This window comes from Anguilla anguilla, chromosome 11 (assembly GCF_013347855.1).
Source record: "Anguilla anguilla isolate fAngAng1 chromosome 11, fAngAng1.pri, whole genome shotgun sequence".
Classification (NCBI taxonomy): Eukaryota; Metazoa; Chordata; class Actinopteri; order Anguilliformes; family Anguillidae; genus Anguilla; species Anguilla anguilla.
This window is the reverse complement of record NC_049211.1, coordinates 22,753,098-22,775,275: the sequence shown is the minus strand read 5'-3', so window position 1 is coordinate 22,775,275 and position 22,178 is coordinate 22,753,098. Positions and strand designations below refer to the sequence as shown.

The 22,178-nt window shown below is 43.1% G+C and overlaps 1 protein-coding gene across 5 annotated transcripts in view; it reads right to left on the bottom strand.

Moving 5' to 3' along the window:
- The window catches only part of LOC118208611 (semaphorin-3F-like), an 80,994-nt gene that overhangs the window by 53,651 nt on the left and 5,165 nt on the right, over nucleotides 1-22,178 (bottom strand). The window lies entirely within an intron of this gene.

Here is a 22,178-nt window from a genome sequence, read left to right as displayed (position 1 = left end):
AATCAATAGGACTAACCTCAATTAGCTTGGGAGATTGCAGCCTATAGTGCGTGCACTGTTATCTCTCTACAGTCTAGCTAAGTGGCACAGTAAGTGTATTGTAGGACTGCATTACTTACACTGTTGGCTGATACAGATAGCAGGACCCCTCCTAATCAGAAGCACACAGAAGACCTGAAGCCCTCCCTCCCTGAGCAGCAGATCAGTTCCAGATCACAGGGCTCATCACTGCACTGAGAATGACAGCTTTAGCATGATGCTGCCAGACAGCATCCAAATGCACTGGATATGCTTAGACACTTGATATAAATGATCCAGTAGTGCCTGCCACTGTGTAAGTGAAGCGACTGGTCTCTGGGTATGTGGGCGGGCTCTGGTCTCACCTCCTCCCCAACGATTAATGAGCGGTTCCCCAGGGGAGGTTCACACTGCGCTGACGGACAGCCTGACAGACGTGCTGACGGCCCCGTAGATTACTGTCTGTCAGTGAAACCCGGTCCCTTTCTCTCCCTGCTCTGACTGACAGACTGGCCCTGCCCCATGAAAGACATTATCTCCCGCATCAGCTAAAGCTCCTTTCGGCTGATCTCTTTCATGTTTGATGGACAGGTGGGACATCCTACCCTGTGACCTCCTGGCACCCCTCTTCCCTGTGACGACTTGGGTCAGCAGGCCGTGTTTTGGGGAGGCGGGGGGTTGTGGATCGGAGGCTGGGAGTACAATTTCATTTGCTTCTGGTAGACACACTTGCCAGGCAAAATAGATCCTTTTCTTCCTTTGGGGTGTGCTCTCTGTGGTCTACCCCCTGGAGCTCAGATCACAACCTATACTGCAGCGCCAATATGGCCAGACTCAATCATATATACAGGAAAAACTTCACTATTTTTGCAATCTTACAGTCCTCCAAAATTCAGCAATTAGGCATAAACTAGGCATGAAAGCTAATAAAACACTCTTGTTCATATGAGAAAACCAATGGATATTTTGTGGCTTTATGCCAAACAGAACAAAACTCTGTGATGCTTAACTGAATAAACAAATCACAAGTGCCAGCGATTAATATGCCATGTTAGTTTTGGCCAGATCTTACTGTGGAACACAGCTTTACCAGGAAGCACAAAAGAACCCAACAACCTCCTAGCTTACTGTCCAGAGCCCTTATGTTTGTACAGTGGAATTGCATGAAAGTGCACGCAACTGTGGGCCTGATGAGGCACTTGAAACTGGATGAAACCGGTTGCACGCAACCCTACCGAAACCGATCAGAAGAAAACTGATTTCATGCTTTCTTCTGAGCTTTTACAGCTCAGGGCGGTGGCTAACTGCCATTGATCCAGAACGTAATGCACTTTCTCAACATAACTTTGACATTAAATAACCCAGAACAAGAGTGTTGATGGTTGCTTCTACAATGGAACCATGCAAATGTACGAAACTGCATATTCCGATGAATGTATTTTTATTTTCAATGTATTTTTAAAACCACTTGAGACTTAAGCAAATATGCTACAAATAAAATTCACACTTAGGGTACAATTCTGAAAATTTCTGGGTTGTAGTTGATCCAAGTTATAGAACCTGTAGTGTGAATGGCCTCTATAAATGAGAAATTATAAAAGAACTAACTTGGAAGTGTGTTTATAACTGGCCAGAAACTGACTGATGTAGATAAGTGTGTCGTGATTATGGGTACTCAAAGATATGAATCTAATTTTAAGAAATCTGAAGTGGCACATTAGACATCATCTGACAGAAATTAGAGCCAAAAGACAGGGAGATTTAGCCATCGGTATTCGGTTAGGGAGCACACTGCTACTGTTAAAGAAAGGGAGAGAAACAGAATGAGGAAGGTGAGTAACTCTCATCCTGTCTTCAGAACCACCCAGAGAATCTTTTATTGCTGACGCCACAGAGCTTACGGTCAATGTCAAAAATCAGACACGCACACACACACACACATGCGCACAGGCATATATAAAAAGTGAAACACACATAGGTAAAGCACAAACACGCACATGCACACGTTCTCCTCTTAGTCTGGGAATGCAGATGTTGCCCTTATCCCCATGATAGACTGGGGGTTCCTTAACTCAATGGGTTCTCAGTCAGGAATGGCAAAGGGGAACATGGAAAAACCATCATCGTCAATTTTACCCCATAATGCTAATCTCATTTTCCAGGACTCTTTTCCTCTCAGATTTCCGTCTCATGTGGAATAGGTGCTGAAAGGTTTGGCAGTGATGACTGGCAGGTGGGGTAATCATACATGCATTAATACTGTAAACATGCAGAGACTCAGTAAATACACTTCTCTGTAAACACTGACATATTAAATACATGCAGACTCCAATAAGCGCGTACACGCCTACCATGCATTATCCCGTATAAAGTATAGGTGCACAATAACTATATGTCTTCCTGCATACACGCACACACTAAATGCACATCAATGAAAGACAAATATAGCCACTGTCGTCAAGTCATAGCTCAAAATACCAGTAACAGATGTCAACGAATCATACCCTATTATGCAGGTAGACAGTCTGTGTGACTTCCACAGTATGCTCCTCTTGTTAAAGCAAATCTATGGCTGCCCTGCTCTCTTTCACTTTCCAGAGCTGGCCCACAGCCTATTCCTCTTCTCAACTTCTTTAAGTCTTCATCACCTCCACTTATAAACAGACCATGCAGACTCTTCCTTCCACCTTTTCTCCAGTGTACTTTATCTTTTGCAGTGAAAAAACTCTTGTATCTACCATCTATCTTATTAAAACCAACAATTCATTGGCTATACTTCAAAATCCCTTTCATGTCACAATGGTAAATGGAAAAATTGTTTTCAGTTGACCTTCCCACTTGATGAATGTTCAGAGAAATTACATTTTAAATACTTGGCAGGTTTGAGAAGATCAAATCAGAAGGCAAATCTAGTTTGTTGTTTTTAAGTTACAGATGAATATGCGATATATATAGGATGTGCATGGTGCTTGGAAGACCAAGCTGCTCTACCACCCAACCCCCACCCCTCAAACCCCCACTTGCCTGTGCCTCACCAAAAAGTCTGTCATTCTCTTTTGTATTAATAAAATTCCATGATATTACAGCCTTGGCTTTAGGATATCAACACACCCATACAGGATACGTTAAGACAAGTTTTAAGAAGAAAAAATAGTGAAAAAGCTATGCAATTCTGCTGCCTCTTTCAAAGGAGTTCTACAGAAAAATTGATCAAGAGAGAGAGAGAAAGAGAGAGATTGATCAAGAGAGAGAAAAAGAGAGATTGAATGAAAGAGAGAGTAATGAAGAGATTGTTTGAGTGAGAGAGAGAGGGAAAGACAGACAGCAAGCTTTTCTGCACCGTGCGTGAGAGAGGAACCCTCACTGCTCTCCTCACCAAAGCAGTATAGAAAGGCAGAAGGCATGGACAGGCACGTGCCAAAAATCTTATTGCAAAATGCCTCCAACCATTCAGAGATCTCACATCAAATAAAGCAAAACAGACTAGGCCACTTACACCTTCATATCTAGATTAAAGAGAGGCTACTCAGCCACTCGCAACAATCTGTGCAATCAATTTCTGTCAATCTGATTCACACACACACACGGGCACATGCACACACGCACACTCACAAACGCGCAAATGCACGCACGCACACACACACACACACTCATTTATGCCTTGTTTGTTTGTGCATGCCAGATTTCCTCCTGTAGCAATCCCTGGTGGTTTGCCTGACATCACTCCAAACAGGATGTGCAAGCAAGCAGATTCTGCTCCTCCAAATCCGGCCATTTAGGATTCTTTCACTATTCTATCTCAGGAAATATTTTAATTGCAGGGCTAATTAAATCAGACATGTCACAACCAAGCTTGTGCCAGGACTTTTTTCGGGGAAGAGTTTTCTTCCTCGGGCTGATTTTACTCTTCGTCTCTGTGGAGGTCTTTCAAAGAAGCTAGAACTTAGACCAAAGCACCTCTGCAAATGAGATTTGCAGTCCTTCTACTCAACAGTGGTGAGGTTCCCCAATTAATTTTATTTTTTTAAGGTCACCTGATCTCAATTACAGCTTGTCTCTAATGGCAGACTGTACATTACGACAGTCAGCAGTCTTGTCTCATCTTGATATGCAGGGACTACCTGCTGTAACAACATCTGTTGGCAGCAGATCATTGATTTTTTTTCTCCTAGTACTCAGCACCAAGTAATACCCAAAAGACAGGGCTGTGAAACTATAGGGCAGGCCCTGGGATTTTAGACATGTACAGCTTTCACTGATTCCTATCAACCGTACTGCAAATTAAAAAAAAAAATTACCTTGGTTATGTTTTCAAAGGTGGCAGGAATGCAGAGCCATCAATCCCATATGACTGGCCCCACGGCTCACCGTGCAAATGGAGGTTCAGGTCTGCCATTCATCTGCACACACTGAGCAGTCTGAGTAATTAACCTTACAAAAGCACCACAGAAGTGACACTAATTAAAGAAGGAAAATGGTATTGTAAAATTTACATTTTTCACAGAATAAATTCTATTTATTTTCCTAATACTATCCTCTCATTAGCATTTGGAGAATAAAGCCGCGTTTCCACCAAAATTACCCGGAACTTTCAGTCCCAGGAACTACTTTACCAGGAACTAAAAGGTTCCTTCAGCCAATGGTTGTCTGCGTTTCCACCGGGGTCTAAAGTACCGCGAAGATTAGGGAAATTAGCCCACTGACGTTGTCGTCGGTCCATCTGTCATATGATTTCTTCTGTAACCCCATACTACCACCGAAGTAGCCTACATTATTTTCTAATAACCGGGACAGCCCGGAGGGGTTTATTCCACTTATATACAACGGGTTACCAACAATGACTATATATGGTTACTTTTGTATTTATTGATTTTCATATATCGTCTCAAACACATTTATTAACAGCAGAAAACATGCACACGTTGTAAACAATTAGCTGTTTTATTACTTTCTCGTCGTCAATTCCATATAGGCTAATCGCAAAATGACAAGAATAGAACGAAAACTCGGACTTGCGTGAAAATGTAAATTAGTAGTGGTACAGCCACCGTTTGCTTTCCTTCGAAGTTACTGCTAGCCGAGCAGCGAAGTGTGCCCTCCAGATGCGAACCATGCACCATAAATGAGTCCATAGTCTTCCTGGTCTTTTCGTGGAATTGAAAAATGGCAGTAAAATTACGGCAGTCTGAAAAAGCTAAAGGGAAGATTACTAGAATTAACCTGTTATTTTACCCGGATAAAAAGTGCGGAAGGTGATTTCCAGTTTGCTTGTATTGTATCACCAATGTTAATTATGCAGAACTACCGCATACCTCACATAACTGTATCAAACGTTTCGAGTCAATTACAACGGGCTAACTAAGAAAATCCGGAAGAAAATATTCAGCAACCGAATTAATCCGTTTGAATGTTTTGGTAGCCTACGTAATATGCTGTCCCAGCACGAATGCTTAGCATTTTATAAAACGAATACTAATGCAAGAAAAGAACAGAAGAGCACACGTTATAATTCCAAGACGTTGATAGGCTATAACCAAAAGTAGGCTACTGCGCCGCATAACATACAAGTTTGATTTGAAGTTATTATGAAAATAAATTGGTTTTCCGCTGCATATTTTCAAACATGGCGGGTAATGGCGGAAAATAAATACAACACAAACGCTACGAGTACTCGACCAATCAGAAATGTTCAGCGCTGCAAGCTCCACCCAAAAGGTTCCTGTACTTTCGGAAAGTACTACCCCCCGAGCAGGAACGTTTTGGGGGGTAAAACAAAGCCCCCAGAACTAAATTTAGACCCTAGTTCCTGCGGTGGAAACGCACGGAGTTCCTCAAAAGGTTCCTAGTTCCGGGGTATAGTTCCTGCGGTGGAAACGCGGCTTATGTGTCTATGGGATGCCACCTTTTAGCAGGTTTGCTTTGAAGGTACTGAAAAAGACCAGCTTCACTGATCATTTGCAGTTTTATTCATTAAACATGCAGAGTAAATCGGTATGAAATTGAATGAGCGGGGAGTTCTGAATGGTCATGGGGAAGCACATTAATGGTGGCTGTGTTTGGTCTAATTTAATTGCAGTGATTTTGTGGTAATAATCTAAACCAGACTCTCATGGTCAGATCTCAGACACTGTGGGCTCATAAAGTCCTTTGGAGAATTCTAAAGCGGAAGATATAGCACATGCTAAAGTATGTTGTCTGTAACCCTGTGAAGTGCAAGAGATATGCAGTTCACTATCAGTTATAATTTGCTATAAAAAAATAATTATAACGTACAATAATTCCAATGTTATGCTATGTAAATTATGGCATGAAGCTACTCAATGTAAACCACCCAGCACCTTTCTAAATAAATCAGGACTGTACCACATACTGTTCCCTTAATGGAAAATATCAGATCATATCAGAACAAGCCATTGTGGGCATTTTTTAAATAGAATACCCATTTTAATAAATTAAAAACAATATGTAAAAAAAAAAAATAATATATTTTTTTGTAAAAACCCCCAAAAAACATATGGCTTCTTCATCGGTGGTGCCAGTTAACACCAAGTGTGGGGAGGGTGTTGCTACTAAAAGAGGGAACAGCATAAGAGTAACGCTAACTGTGCACCGCACCCCTCGCACAACCTCACTCCCACCCCCAACCCCCACTGCCTCCTCCCCGTGACAACACAGCCCAAGTGTGGAACCGATTAATCCAGACACCAGGAGCTGATCAAGCAAGCTTTAAACTGCATGTGCGTGTGTGTATGTGTGTGTGTGTGTGTGTGTGTGTGTGTGTGTGGGCGCATGCGTGCATGCATGTGTGTGTGTGCGTGCGTGCGTGCATGCATGTGTGTGTGTGCGTGCGTGCGTGCGTGCATGTGTGCGTGTGTGTATGTGTGTGTGTGTGTGTGTGGGCGCATGCGTGCATGCATGTGTGTGTGTGCGTGCGTGCGTGCGTGCGTGCATGTGTGCGTGTGTGTGTGTGTGTGTGTGTGTGGGCGCATGCGTGCATGCATGTGTGTGTGTGCGTGCGTGCGTGCATGTGTGCGTGTGTGTGTGTGTGTGTGTGCGCATACCTTTGTGCTCACTACTTGAAAAGAAAAGAAATACCACTGAAAAGAGCAACAGTAAGGCTTGTGGCCCAGGGATACTGTGAACAGAATTGATCACGCTTTTATTTTAACAGATGTAACAGATGAAATTCAAATCTGATTCTACCACAGTAACCAACAATATTCACAGACTTGATTCGAACCAGGAATGATCAACTGGAGGTTTCATTTTCAAGTTATAACGCACAATAAAGAAGTAGGCTAGTTGCGGTACTGAATTTACTCTCTTTACCATGGCTGACATGCCAGATGTGAGATAAATATCAGTTAAATTTCTAATCTCTAGATATACAGTAAATTACTAAAGTGAATTAGATATTTTGTCGTCATCACTAAAATTGTAAAAGTACGCCAATGGCTGTGAATGCATTTAAATCTGTTAGGCATATTATTCCCATGTGTGCCATTAACCAAACAAAAATCCACACACTATCAATTAGCTCTTTATGGCAAAATAGTTTAGATCAAGGCCATTTATTCTAAGCTGGCTTCAAATTCACAACAGGGAGAGAGATTATTTATAATTTTCAAAGAACATTTTTGTGTGCCTGGCCCCCTCAAAAAAGAAATGATACACACATACACACAGATACTAATATAACAAAGCATAAAAACATAACCAGTGGTTTGTTTTTCTTGCCGTAGATGTTTCTATGCACCATTAGAAAACCATTTCTCTTCTCAAGATTCTCCAACAATCTGAAGATATAGATACATCTTACCAAAGATGCATCACCTCATTTCCAGTGACGAAAGATTATTTCATCCACCCTTGCCAGCTCAAAATATCAAATTGTAAACACAGCCATGCTGTACAAATTCACTTCACAAGTGACATAATTATTATGCCATTCTAAAGCCGAGCACTGGAAAAGCTTCCACTTTCACCCACTGGCACAGGCAGGGCTTGTGCTCAAGTGAGGCCTCTCTTCTCTCTCTCTCTCTAACACCCTCATTCTTCCCATTGCCCTTTCTCTTTCTTGCTCCCTTCCTCTCTCCTTTCTTCCAGACTCTCTGCCATCCTCTCCCTCTCCCTCTCCCTCTCCCACCCAGCGTTGTGTCTGAATCCATCTCTGGCTGAAATGGGATCAGTGCTGCTCCCCCCTGCTGTGGATCTGCAGATGACCTCTGGGTGGAGGACAGAGGAGTGTGAGTGAAAACACCCTTCCTCCCTCTCTCCATGCAGGTGAGTGGAAGGAGGAAAAACAAATGCAGGGAGGCTGCACTCACACTGGGAGCTGGGGTAGGATGCTCCCCTGGGGAGCCTGCGCGGTGCCGCACTGAAACATTCATCCGCCTAACAGAGAAAATGAGGTAGCTGTAAATTATGATGAAATATAAATTTGCCCTTTGACAACGCCTACACCCTTCCTTGCTTTCGTTTTTACAAAACAAAAGTCGTGTAAAGGCTCTGAGAAGATGGCCCTTGTTAATGGACTCAAACCCGCAGTGCACCCTGTGGGAGAGAGGAGGACCCCCGCGGCGACAGTGACTCTGATCACAGCGGGAGAGACGCATCTCTTTGGCACCCCGGGCGCGCATGTGCATGCCTGCATACTGTGAAAAGATCTGCAAAGGCCCTCTTTCTCCATTACAATAAGTGCTGAGAATGCTCCATCTTCACAGCTAGGTCTGAAGAATGTCCAGCAAAGAAAGGTATTCCCTTGTCAATCTGGGGCACTATCGAAGAGCTCTGGCACCACTGATAGAATGACTTGAGTTTAAAGCGTTTTTATTAGGATTTTGAGATATCTAGATTCGGACATGCTTAAAACTTCAGAAGCTATAAACTGGGCTCCAGTATTCCAAGCCTATCAGAGGCATCAAGTTGAACAGTTGATTTGATTGGATCTGCTATCCTCTGAGAAGGAACACCTTATTCAGTAGCACACTGGTGACAATTTGGAGAACATACACATGATTTACAACCAAGGCAGGCCTGATAGTACTGGGTTCAGCGCACAAGTGTCTTGTGTGTCAGATTCCTGCAATTCCCTTTTCTCTTTTTCAGACAGCTGCTTGGTTTATGTTCTACATGCAGTGGGATCATTTCACTCTACTCTACTACTGCATTCAATAATTCCCCTCTTAGGAACCCTGTGAACTGCAGCTGCATACAGCATTCTGTCTGGAAAAATGCACCTGGCTCAGAACATATGCACACCTGCATGCACACATAAGCAAACACACATGTGCATGCATACGTGCAAGCACACTAGTACACAGACTCACAAAGTATACAGTGTAGGAGTCTAGAGGCACAAATGTTTCTTTCACTGTTTTTCTGTCAAGGTTATCATACAATGCCTCAATTTTAAAGCTCTTTGGTGAAATTTGTCAGGGGTCACTGCACAAAGAACAATGTCACTTCCATTTTGTACAGCAATGGAAATATTTGGAGACATTTCCACTATGGTTTTGAACTGCAGACACTAACTAATGTATGGTTCAGTTGCATTCTAAACTCCTGTCCAAATTTTTCATGAGCCAACAACGATCTAAGGAATTCACATAAAGACTATTTGTATGATAAGCGGAGAGTGTATGTGAAATGTAGGGTTTGTTTGCCCCTAGTTTTTCTTGGCTGTTACAGAGACCCCATTCTGAGAAGCGTTATCATCGTAGCATAACAAACAGACCTGTAGGACATGGTTTACTCCAGCTGAGCCTTGCTGATTCAGCGAGCACTCAGTACAGATAATGAAACGCAGGCAGGGTTTGGTGTGCCTACCCTCCCAACACAACAGCCCCCCATCCTATTTACATCCCAGCTCATTGAGATCCTGATCTTACTCTACCCAGCAGGAGCTAGCCCTCCTCATTGGGCACTTTGCCAGCCTGATGGTGCTTTATCAGTCATCACCGATACAAGCAGTAGCGCAATGGACTCTAATGGTGCTGGGTTGGAAAGGGAATCCCCCCTCCACCCCCGACGGTCTTCTTCGGCTTCCACCAACAGATGCAGACAGCCCCTCCGATTGACACCCCCACCCCCGCTGTTGGCCTCCTGCCCCGGCCCACACGTCCAGCCCCGCCAGAACAGCAGGCTAACCCGAGCCTCATCTCATCCCCTAGAAGGAGAACAAGGCCGGCCTCTATCTGTCTCCTGTCCAAATGTTTTTCGTCTTGCACCGCGGGTCATTTGTCGTGTCTCCGCCGCCCCCAGCACAGAGTCGCCGTGGTAACAGAATCCGGGGCTGACGGACGCATGGTAATAAATAGTGGCAGCCTGGATAAACAGGAGGAGGGGTGCCCTTGACCCCAGTTCATCTGATTTTAGTCCGGAGGGCACGACCCGCCTGGTGATCTTTTCAGGGAACCCCCACACTGCCGTCACATCTGGAGGGTGTCTGAAAGGGGAGGCGTTTGTGTGTGTGTGTGTGTGTGTGTGTGCGTGTAGGGCACATACACATAAGACCAAAAGGCATAAGTTAAAAGCGTTATTGTTAGCAGTTCTCCATCGGTGAGCTGTGGCACTGAGCAGCTTTGACAAAAGACAAAAGAAATCATTGCATCTCCCTGGAAACAAATAACAAGCACGAGCCTCTGGAGAGCTTGATTTAATCTACTTTAAAGAGAAAAATCATTTGAACCAAACCCAGTTTTGGACATACAACATGATTCACATGTAATGGCATGGAAGTGCTGTCATGGAAACCATGTCTAATAACAATACACAAGACCCCCCCCCCCAAAAAAAAATGAATAAATAAATCTGTTTCCATTGTTCTGAAATACATTATTTTCAATTGTACTAATGTGCAGGGGGGAAAATACTGTGGGCCAAGACATACGTGTCTAAAGAGCAGCATGCTTAAATGCCTAGCCGTCATTCCTCATTTCGATGGAAACACTCTCTGAAAATCCATTATCGTCTCACCGTCTTTCAGATGCAACTGTGAACCCCCCGCCCCACATCTCCCCCCCAATGCCACTCCCCGCTGCAGTCACATGGCACATGCATAATGAACAGTGAGATATGCTCAGATGTCAAAACAAAGAGAGGCTCCAGATTCTGACAGCTAAACCAGGCTTTCTCTGCTCCTCGGAGCCCCTTAGACCGGAGAAACAAGCAAATGATATGACTCCCAGTGTTCTCTGCATTTCTGCTGCTTTCTACAATCTGAAATCCTAACACCATTACAAAAGAGAACAGAGACTCACTCAATGCGTCATTGACCAAAACTCACAGACTTCAGTGCTAATATGCTAATGTTTGGCATTACTCACAGAAAGTTTTTCTATAATTTCAGCAAATACAGAATATATATAGCTGTGCAGAGCAAGGCACACGGCAGTTAAATTGAATCTGGGCCCCAGTAGCACTGTGTGGGATGCAGTGTCTAATCAAATCCAGACAGCCACCTGAAACATCTTGTCTTCAGCTGAGCCTTATTCTCTTGCCCCTCCCTCAGTCCTTATGAAAGAGGCTCCTTGAAACACAGCACGACTCACCTGCCATGCATTAGAGAGGTACTCCTCTACTCTTATGATAGAACAATATGAGCTGAAATACCAAAATGCATGCATTCTGAATATATGTAAAAATCGAATGTTTATAATCAAAGGACATGCTTCAACGTGAATTTAACATGCAACAAATATGTGCATCAACTTCCACTGAAGTTGTAGCCTACATCATGGCGAATACACTGAGAATGACCGCCCAGTTTGGAAAGAATAGATGAAGTCACCCTGAGTCCCCGGAACTTGCATTCTTTTCTTATCTTGCTTGTCACAGATGTGCCTGCGCTGGCCCGAAAGCATAGATGAGACTGCAAGCAACAGGACTGCAGTGGCCTATCGCTAGGGCTAACTGCAATCCTACACAAATACAAACACAAAGACACGTGTGTGCATGTACACAAGCAGACACACACAGTGCTGTTATCCCCTTGAGAACTATGTAAGAGCATGACTGGGGAAATGAACCATTTATTGAATTGCCACTTCACTCAACAAATTCCACCAGCAATAAATTACTGCTTCTTCCTCAAACCCGCTGTGCCACTTCATAACAGAGACAGTGAAATGTGACTATAAAGAAGATGGCAGTGTTTTCTAAGGAAGAAGTGTAACGTCTTTGACGTACATACATTTTCATGATCCAGAATGAGTCCACAAAAATGTGCACGTTTTCTGTTTTGGTGTGGAAACCTGCTCTCTTATAATACTGCATGGTTTACAGTTCACCAGAATTCTCCTTAAAATAATATAATTCAACAGATGGATGTAATCAATTACAGCCCCTACCATTATTGGTCTGTAATGAAACATAATAGCACCTTAACAACAGCGTGTGACTGGAGCCAGTTCAGATGGATCAACCTTCAGTACTGAAGAAACAGTTCAAAAAAGAGATTTTGCAGGGTATAGGGGTGAGATATGCACATTTAGAAGGGGAAGGGCCCCAACTAGACCTCTGGAATAAGGACAAAGGAGATTCATGAAAGCACTGGATATTTCCACAGTTCTTTGTGCCTGTTTATGGCAAACAGAAGTCAGATGTTGGTTTGGACAATTGTTCACAATCAGCATCTGCAATGAAAGCCTCGATAGAGTGTGTGTGATGACGAGTGGGAATGGGGAGTCAAATCTGTCATCCAATTGTGCGCCGAAGCCTGAAAACGTGGTGACAGACCCCAACTTCCATTTCCAGGTAAGTTGCCAGGTAAGTTTTTAAACATCTCGTCTACCATATGGACACAGCTGCTACTCCTCACACTACCACAATCACAAAAATTGAAAACCCCATTCAGGCATGCATTAGTCACACCTCTCCATCTCTAGGGAGACGGGGGGACAGGATCTCTACGGAGAGGCTAGGAAGGTATGCTTCTCATAAAGCAGACTGGGAAAGGAAGAACATTATCCAAGATGGGGAGAATATTTCCATCACAGGAAAGGGCTCTGAGTTTGATTAAAATGTCTGCTGACATAGCCAAATTGAAAGCAATGCGTCACACTCAAAAGTCCTGGTCCCCTGTCTGTTCCCAAGTCACAACTAGAAAAGGCTGACAATTACATAAAAAATCTCATGATTTCATTTTGAACGTGCGCCTGTGGGGAGGGATTTAGCTTGATTAATTACACCATGATATGCTTTTTGACATAATCAACTTATAACTTTCAAGGCACAGATTAGTGTGTGGCCCTTAGTCTGTTTCCAGTTATTCATGTGGAATTCAAAGAAGTGTGTAAATATATCAAGTAAGAAAAGATGGATGACAGCCTAAATGAGGGAAAAAGTGATCCACAATATCTGCCTTGAATCTTGTAGCAAAAGACCAAATGACTGCATGGAGTCCCTGCATTCTGTTCTCTGTGGGTCTGATCTCTGCATAAATCTGATGACTTATCACAGTTTAGAACTGAGCCCCAAGTGTGGATCTACAAGTGAATGTTGGCAGTAGAGGACCACACATCCCCTTATTCTGTGCTTAAACAGTGCATCAGCAGATCTGGAAAACATAATGTTCTCCGTGAGTCTAAAGATGAGAGATACTGTGCATTTGTTAAGTCAAAAAAAGCCAAAGCTGAATTTGTGTGTCTATTATCACTAACAATGCATTATTTATTTATTTATTTATTTATTATAGTGGAACGGAATTTCCATTTGCAGTCTTATTCCGACACCACTGTAATTTGGAGGCAATTCCTATAAAGCATATGTGAATATACACTTCTGAGAGCAAGAGAGAAAGAGAGGGAACTGCTCTGTGCAGTACTGCACCAGGAACCTGAACATCTGAGACAATGAGGCTGCTATATTTAGCCTCTGCGTTGTCACCTTCAGTTTCTCCTCCCTGAATAATCCTGGCCTGACAGAACCACTCCTGCAGAGCATGGGGTGCTGGATGCTCCAGGCCTCTGGGGCAGCTGGGAAGAGATCTTCGCTTGCAGGCTAGTGTGCATTTGAGCAGCATTTTACCCAACAGGAAAAGAGGAAAGAATGAGAGAGTGAGAGTGAGTTAAGGAAAGAGTGAGATTGAGTGAGTGAAAGAGAGAGAGAGAGAGAGACAGGGAGACAACAAACCAGGAACACTGTCCCAGGTAAGTCTTAATGTATAAGCTGTGGACAAGCAAGATGTCTGTTATTGGCATCAATCTGCATTCATTCTAAAATGACTCTTTTTTCCTTTACGGTGTCTCTGTGCCTCTTAGCCAGCTGCACACAGAAGGTCCTGGCGGATGTGAAGAAAGTGCGCTCTGTTAGGACTTACCATACGAGACCCAACCCCACGGTGCTGCGTGGGCAAAATAAAGCGTTGGACCACCCAAGTGAGTCCAGAACCACGAAGGGTTTTTTTCTCTGCGGTTCAAAGCTAGCTGCATTAGAGACCGCATTAATGACGGGTGGTGTGTGGGGCTGGAGGGTTGTCTCTGCACAATGATAGCGATTCATAGGTGTGCATAAAAACCAGTGTGCCCACAGCAGCGTGGGTTCAAAAGCAAAGCACGCTTGGAGCAAGGCCTGGGAGAGGAGAGGCGGGAAGCGGGAGTCGAATACTAAACGACTTTGTGGTGGCCATTTATGGTTTGGGGTGAGGATGGGGGGGGGGGGGGGGCAGGTGAAGCATGAAGTATGGACATAAGGTTACGTTAATGTGTGGGTTGACCCATTTCTAAATCTGCAACCGTGTCCTGATATGGGAGATTCTCTTTTCTGACATATTGCCTCTATCTGCCAACCAGCAATTCCTAACTTTTGGCTGTTCTCACCGAGCCCCTTCCCATGGTCCTCCAGACCAAACAGCTAACGGTGAAGGATTTGCAGGGTTTGTGAAGAACAGGAGCCACAGCTCAACCACACAGCTGAGTCTGGAGCTACAAACCCCAGTCGCCATGCCCAGAAACCTGCCTATCTCTGTCAGGCTGTTCTCTGCTCTGTGTGTGTGTTAGGGACGGGTACACTCTATTCTTATCTGTAGCGTTATCTGCCTCCTGTTCCCGGCTTCTTCCTGGGAACAAATGAAGGCCCAGCTGTCAGGCCGTCCAAACTTCTGTCACGCATGTTTCTGTTCTTCAGTGAAACACCATACGTAAAAGCTAGTGAGAATTTCTCCTATTAGCAGAAGCTCTTACATGTGCATAATTCACATATCTTGGTCAAAACAGTACTATTACTTTACGAATAGGCAATTATCATTTCCTTCCTTTTCATTCTTACATGAAATAGGGCTCCAATGAGCTCCAATGAGTGGTTACAGTAAAGCCAGTTCCTCTGTACCAGGTGGGAAAGTTGGCTGGGATGAGAATTCTAGCGCTGATCACAGAAGCCAGGAGCTGGGGGTGGAGTTTAAATGAACACCCGATGTGATTGGGTATGAGGCCTTGTAGTGAATCTGGATGCGTGACAAAGGCAGTGAGACAGACAAATACACAATTCTCACGCCAAGTATGTATGCAGCCATTATGTCTGCACACATTCAGTCTAAGATAATTAAGAATGTAGAAGGACTCATCCTAGACATGGAATAATAGTTTTTTTCACAGAACAGAGAAGAGTGTGAAAGCTCAGTACAGTAAAAGAACAAAGGGTCACCGAAGCTTGAATAAATGCAGAGCCTTGGTATTTTGGAAAAATTAATTTGGTGTACTGAAGAGGACAGGGGAAAAAAAGTTAACAGATCAGTAACTGATTGCTGAGCAGTGGCAGACTTTATAGTTTACCTGTTGTCGTTTCTTGTTTTTATGACACATTACACTACCAAACACTGTTTAGGACTCAATGGATCTTCGCGGGTTTGTCCCATTTGGGAAGGCTGGCGGGGGTAACCAAAATCCTTTTTGGAGGGACGGCGTTGCTTGCCAGGTTCCCCTGTATTACATTTCAGGCTTGCATTGATTGTGGAGTGGCGCTGTGCTCTAGCTGGGTCAGACCAATGCACTTACCTCAGGCTCCGGTGTCAGAACTGCTGATAAACCAACCCAATTAGGAACCTTCTGGGAGATGAGATAGCGATAAACTTTACCACCCTGTCTCAAATCTGCCTTTATTATTAGGATCCGTTTTGGGGCTGAAGGCAGCCCCCCAAACAAAGCACTCCTCTCACGTCTACCCAGGGAGGAATTCACCTCTGCGATCCATTACAATGACACCAACTCCCTCTTTCACTCTCCCCCCACTTTCCCTCCCAACTTGGCTGCTTCACCTTCACATCAAGCTCAGACAGGATGCAGTTCAGAGCACTAATGGAAGTCTCTCCCAAAACTGGCTCTTTAAAGAACCCCATGTGGAACAAATAGGTCTGAATTTAAACCCCAAAGACCACACCGCAAGCCAGTCATTTAGCCATGAGCACATTTAGTTATTGATGGAAAAAAAACAAGCACACAAAAGTATCTGCACCTTCCCCCTGGGGGTTTTGATCTCAGAAAATGTAGGCTGTTGTAACTGGAGCAGCGGGAAGCTCTGACAGATAGGAACAGGTCAGACAGACGCTCACTTTGAGCAATACCCTAACGTGGATAATAGGTAACCAGAAATAAAGTGCTCTGTGGGTGAGCTGATTTCTCCGCTAATGTATTCTGCTTCATGACTACTGACAGGAGATGGAAGCGAACACTGGGCGCTTTGTGTGCTCAAGATAATCACTTAAACATTGAGTTGAAACTGCGAGAGAACGGCACGGGGAGAAAAAGAAGAGATGCACTCAGCCTTACATAAGAGTCGGCCCAACAGCGAGCAACTGGACACGCGATGTTGTATCTTTTTGTCTTTACAAAACCAGCTCCCTGTGGCACCCCAGGTGTGTGCTGAACCACAGCTAAAGAAAAAACAAAGCTAAACACTTTCGAATGTGACCGAGAGAAACGCCGAAAGCCATTACCACATAATGGGCTCCCATGCTCTGGTGTGCGCGAAGTTAACCCTTCTATGACTCGCTCCTGTTTGGAGGGTCATGACCTCGAAACTTGAAATAGGCTGCGATTACGGCCTGTGGATAAAAATAGGTGCACCAGGTCCCCCCGCAGCGTGGGAAGGACAGATGTGAGCTCCACCGTGCTTGGGGGAGGGGCTTGGTCTGCCCTGGCAGAGTGTGGAGGCGGAGCCTCGGTGCTGGGATGCAACACTACACGCCACTGCAGCACATTGCCGTGATGATGACCCACATTCTCAGTTCCCTCACCATGGATCAGGCCTTTCTATTTCTCGTACGAGAGAGAGAGATAATCCATTGTGATTCCACAACACTTTAAAATGGTATCCTTGAGCTTTTTAACAAATCCAGGTTTTTAATCCAACCTTCTGGGTTGGGAGGGATAATTTTACATTTAATTTGCCAAAGCTAAATAGACTTAGAGCCAACATACTTTCAATATAAATGACATTTGGCTGACACTTAGATTGACTTCACAAAGAGGCTGAAATCATATCAAGTTAGTATCCAAAAGTCTGCATGGCTTCTATTGCCACAAAATGTATGGCTCCCATATCAACAAATTACGCATAATCCCCTTCATGTGCAGTATTAAATTTGGGCCATCTGAACATATCGCACATTGGGTCAAGCTCCATGGGTGAACTAAAAAGATCCTTCAAGCTCACAAACATTTAAAAAACAACAGGCCCAGTTATGAATTTCAAATGGAATAAATAGATGTGACGAAACAACTGTGTCAGTCTCTCCTCCTTATATCACAAGCATATATAAAGCATCGCTTCCAGAATTATTCAGTATTTTCCCCCTTCTTTCAATGCCCCTGCCTGTCCAGTATACTTGCAATCCCATCGAGACAGCAGAAGCTGCACCTGGTACAAAAATCCATGAATCAATAAAGAAACCTTGTGGAACAGTGCAGCAAATAGCTTTGATGATTCTGATGGAGGAGAATGGATTCTGCACAGTCTGCAAGGCCTCTCTGTTTTCATAACCTCCATACATGCACGCTAACCTATTAACTGGTGTATGAGTTCAGGCACTAGCATAAGTATTAAAAATATATTTTTGCAGACGAGGGAGGCTTTCATATTGGCATGAGAATAAGAGATAAAGAGAAAAAGCAAAAGGGAGAGAGAAAGGGAGGGAAAGGAGGGATTAGGTACAGCACTGGCCTCTGCACAAGCCTAGATAACCTCCTTGTTTCTGTGACTTCAACAGGCTGTCCAACCCTCTTCCTTCACTTGGACCTCTGGGATCTGATCACAGCCTACAAAGCTCATGCCTGAGCGAGCATTCCTTTACTTTTCCCTGATATTTACTCTGCCTCTGCTCAGAGGTGATAACATTCAGCTCTGAACACCAACTGTTTCCAACTTCTTATGGGCTTCCACAAACATCCCTGAGTAATGTTTCTCGTTTTCATTGTGAGCTGAAATGTACACTTTCTTGCACATAATAAAATAGGAAATGGGATCAAGTTAGACCAGAGAAATAAATTAAAGAAATAGAATAGCCTTCTAGGATGTTATATATAAAGAAAATAATATTTCTATGGTTACAAAACTTTGGAGATATGAGCATTCATATTGATTATAAATAATACTCTCACAAAAATATTGAACAGGCTCCAGTGAGCCTTTAGCCACAACTTTCAGATATTAGCAATGTAAAAAAAAAATAAAACAATGCATTGCAATTTCCTTGCAAAAATATCTTATCACTGTGTGCATTATTCCAGGTACTAGTCTTCCAGAATACATTAATTTGTCGAAAGCAGTTTAAAAAAAAAACCCCATTGTACTACAGCTGTAATCTGTCGCCTTGCACCCGTAAATCCCTTGTCATCTGTAAATGGGTTTATATGAAAGCCTGCATGTAGAAATTTACTTAGCTGGTCACATGCATGAACCAGTTCACCTTCCATGTGGCAATCTTGCAGGCATGTAATTCTTTAAGCCTTTACTGATGTAGAAGATGGCTTTTCAAATGGAGCAGTTGTGTTGTCAATTTACATGCCAGGACAATTCTGAAATATTATAAAAATGGAATTTTAATATGCGTCCAGGAGAATGAATGATCTCAGTTCAGCCTGTCTTCACACCATACATGCACACACGCACGCACACATGCACACGCATGCACAAATCCAGGGGTGAAAGGTGAATTTAATAAAAGCGGAATATAAAATAGACCTGCTACGCTTTGATCTTTGATCCTCGCTACTTTCATACAGCTCCTCCCTCTAATTCCACTGCTCCACCAATCTGAAGCGCCATTTCCATGACTGATTGTGGTGTATCCAGACCATCCTCTCTCAGGTCAGCTGGACCCTACCTCAGACGTCAGAGCGATTCTCTGCGATAGCTTTCATTTCACTCCGTCATGGCTGGGGCCTGCTTGCTCATATGAGGCAGAAAACTATTGACTACATGGAATCGCTCAAAGGACTGTCTCCTCCCTACCAAAGCCACAAGCTTCTCTACTCTTCAGGGTAGTCTCTGAGAAAAAGTCGGAACAGTCTGTTCCTCACACACTGCTTCATCTCAAACACAAAAGCAGGTCCCTAAAGGTCAACTCTTTTATCAGTACTGAACCATACACTTTTGCTATAAATAATGCATTCAGAGAAAACAATGAAAATGCAAGGCTCTGTCAAAACGCAAACTCAAAGTCGCATTACCTGAGAAGTACAAGAAATTAATGTCATTGCATTTCAGGAGGAGAAATATACTCAACTGAAATGGATTAACCCGGTAAAGAGAAACATGGGTCTTCTGATTTATATCCTTTAGTATCACTCAGGGCAGAAAGGGGGTACCATCAGATGCTTTCAGGTGCTCCAACATCCACAGAACATTTCAAATAAGTAAACTTAAATAAATAAATAGTCTTTCAAATCATCATCTCCAGGGTCCTGGTCTTCCTAAAGCTCAGAGAAGGAAGTTGAAGACCACAAAGAACAATTAAGATGGTCTCCATTTAGTCTATGCAGGGAAGTGCTGGCTTATTATGAAGGCCAAGAATGTTTAATGGCAGGCAAAAGTGCTTCTGGTTTAAAGGGTCAAGGTTTTAACCTTTGTGTTGAGCGACATTCTAACTAGATTTACCAGGGAACTGTGCTGTCAGACCACAAAATCAGGAGGTGGATAATGCTGCACATTTCATAATGAACTTATGAACCCATAATTATGTGGACGTGCATTTGGAACCAAAGAATGCATAGCAAGCAATACATACAGAAGTGTGTATGTATCATAGTTTTGCTGTATTAACAGAGAAGTGGAACCCAATGAGAGAGCAATGATAGATGATTTCAGTCTGTTTGACATAGTTTGTTAACCCTGTGTCCAAACTCCAGGTATACCAAATCCTCAAACCGTGAACGAGAGCTTTCTGCTTAAAATGAATTACTACAACCTAGATACACCGGTCAATAAAAATTCAATACGGGAACTAAAAAAAGCTATTACTTCACCCTCACCCAGAAAATGAGAACATTAACAAATAAGTGGCAAATCTTAGCTTTTCAGTTGCCGAAAAGGCCAGCTGCTCTGTCAAGCGAAGATTCCCTCAAAAACCAATTAAAAAACAAAAACTCTCAATTAAAAGAAATTAAAAAGAAAATGACAACTCTGGAGCTTTGCCAATTTAGAAGCAGCAGACTGTGAAATCCTACTTGATTAAGACTGGGGAAAAAAGGTAGGGAGGAGAACTAACATTTCACAGGAGCAATTCCACCCTAAACTAATTCCATGCCTCCTTATACAGCTTTGGTAAATAAAACATGACTTCATAGCAGAGAATTAGGCCCACCCAAATACGATGCAAGTTAAGCACAATTCAAGTAGATGCATAATTCTAGTTTTTATTTCATGAGAATTCACCCGATATTGTGGATAGAAAAAACCCCCCAGGGGTAAATATGATCTCATTCCGGTTCATTCATCTCACAAGAAACAGGAAGTCAACCTGGATTAAGGTTTTGCACAGGCTCTATGTACATGGATTTTCTCTATGATTAGCTTATAAAACAGGGTTAGACCCAAAAAAAAAATCTAGCTGAAACGTGATAGACCACTTCTTTATGCAGTGTACCTAAGGTTTTGTCCTATCTTAGTATGTATGTTTTAACATGTGCTAGGACCAATTTGTGGTATGTACTGAGTCTCTATACATACATCAATATATGCATTTTATATTACTGATAAATATCTAAGTGTATCTTTGTATCTCTCTCTCTTTCTCTCTCAAATCAGAATATCATTCTGACTGAAAAAAGATATTTAGAGCTCTGGTTGTGTGCCCAGTGAAGTGTTAAATCCAACTTGATGGCAGAAAAAAAGAGAGGAGAAAGCCTTTAATAGAGAGCTACAGTGCCTTAATGAAATCAGGTTTGCCCCCACCCCCATATTCACTTTATTCTCTCCTTTTGGCTATGTGTGCTATGGTAATCGAGCTCTGATATGAGACTAGGACAGAGCGAGATGGGGGGGGCATCACACTGCTGATCCAGGTAATCACTCCGTGTAATCCCCCCAAAAAAACCTTGCCCTACAACCCTGTTAATCCAAACCCCCCAATGGAGGGCTGGTCATACAGTCCTAGCTGCAGGCATGACTCTCCCTCTGGTATCTCATTCCATGCACTTCGATAACAGCAATCCCTATTTATTATGCATCACCAAGCCAACAATATCTTAATTCCCTCACAAAATAGTAAGTATAATCAATGCATCTGTGATGGTTATTCCCAGTTGTAGGGAACTTTGACCTCGAATGTAAAAGAAAGAAAATAATCGTTCAAGTTTACAAAAGAGAGCATTAGACCAAGGAAAGGATTCTGTTTACTATAGACTGTGTTCTCTGCACACAATGAGATTTGCCATGTGAAGCTGTGGACAGTCAGCTGAGCCAAGATTATCATTGTTTTTTTCTTCTAACCACACTAACATGCCACATCCTGGAGAAGACAGGCTGTTGGACATATATTTGCCAAGGAATTTAAAGGGGGGAAATTAGAAGTACATGATTTCTTTCTGCTTCAGGAGATGGCTGCAGAGACTCTCCCCTCCATTCCCCATTAACTGAAAAAGCAGATCGAATATCTTAAACCATCATGCTGCTTCATTAATCGCCCAATAGCAGAACGCCTTGTAACAGAGAATTCAAGTAATCCA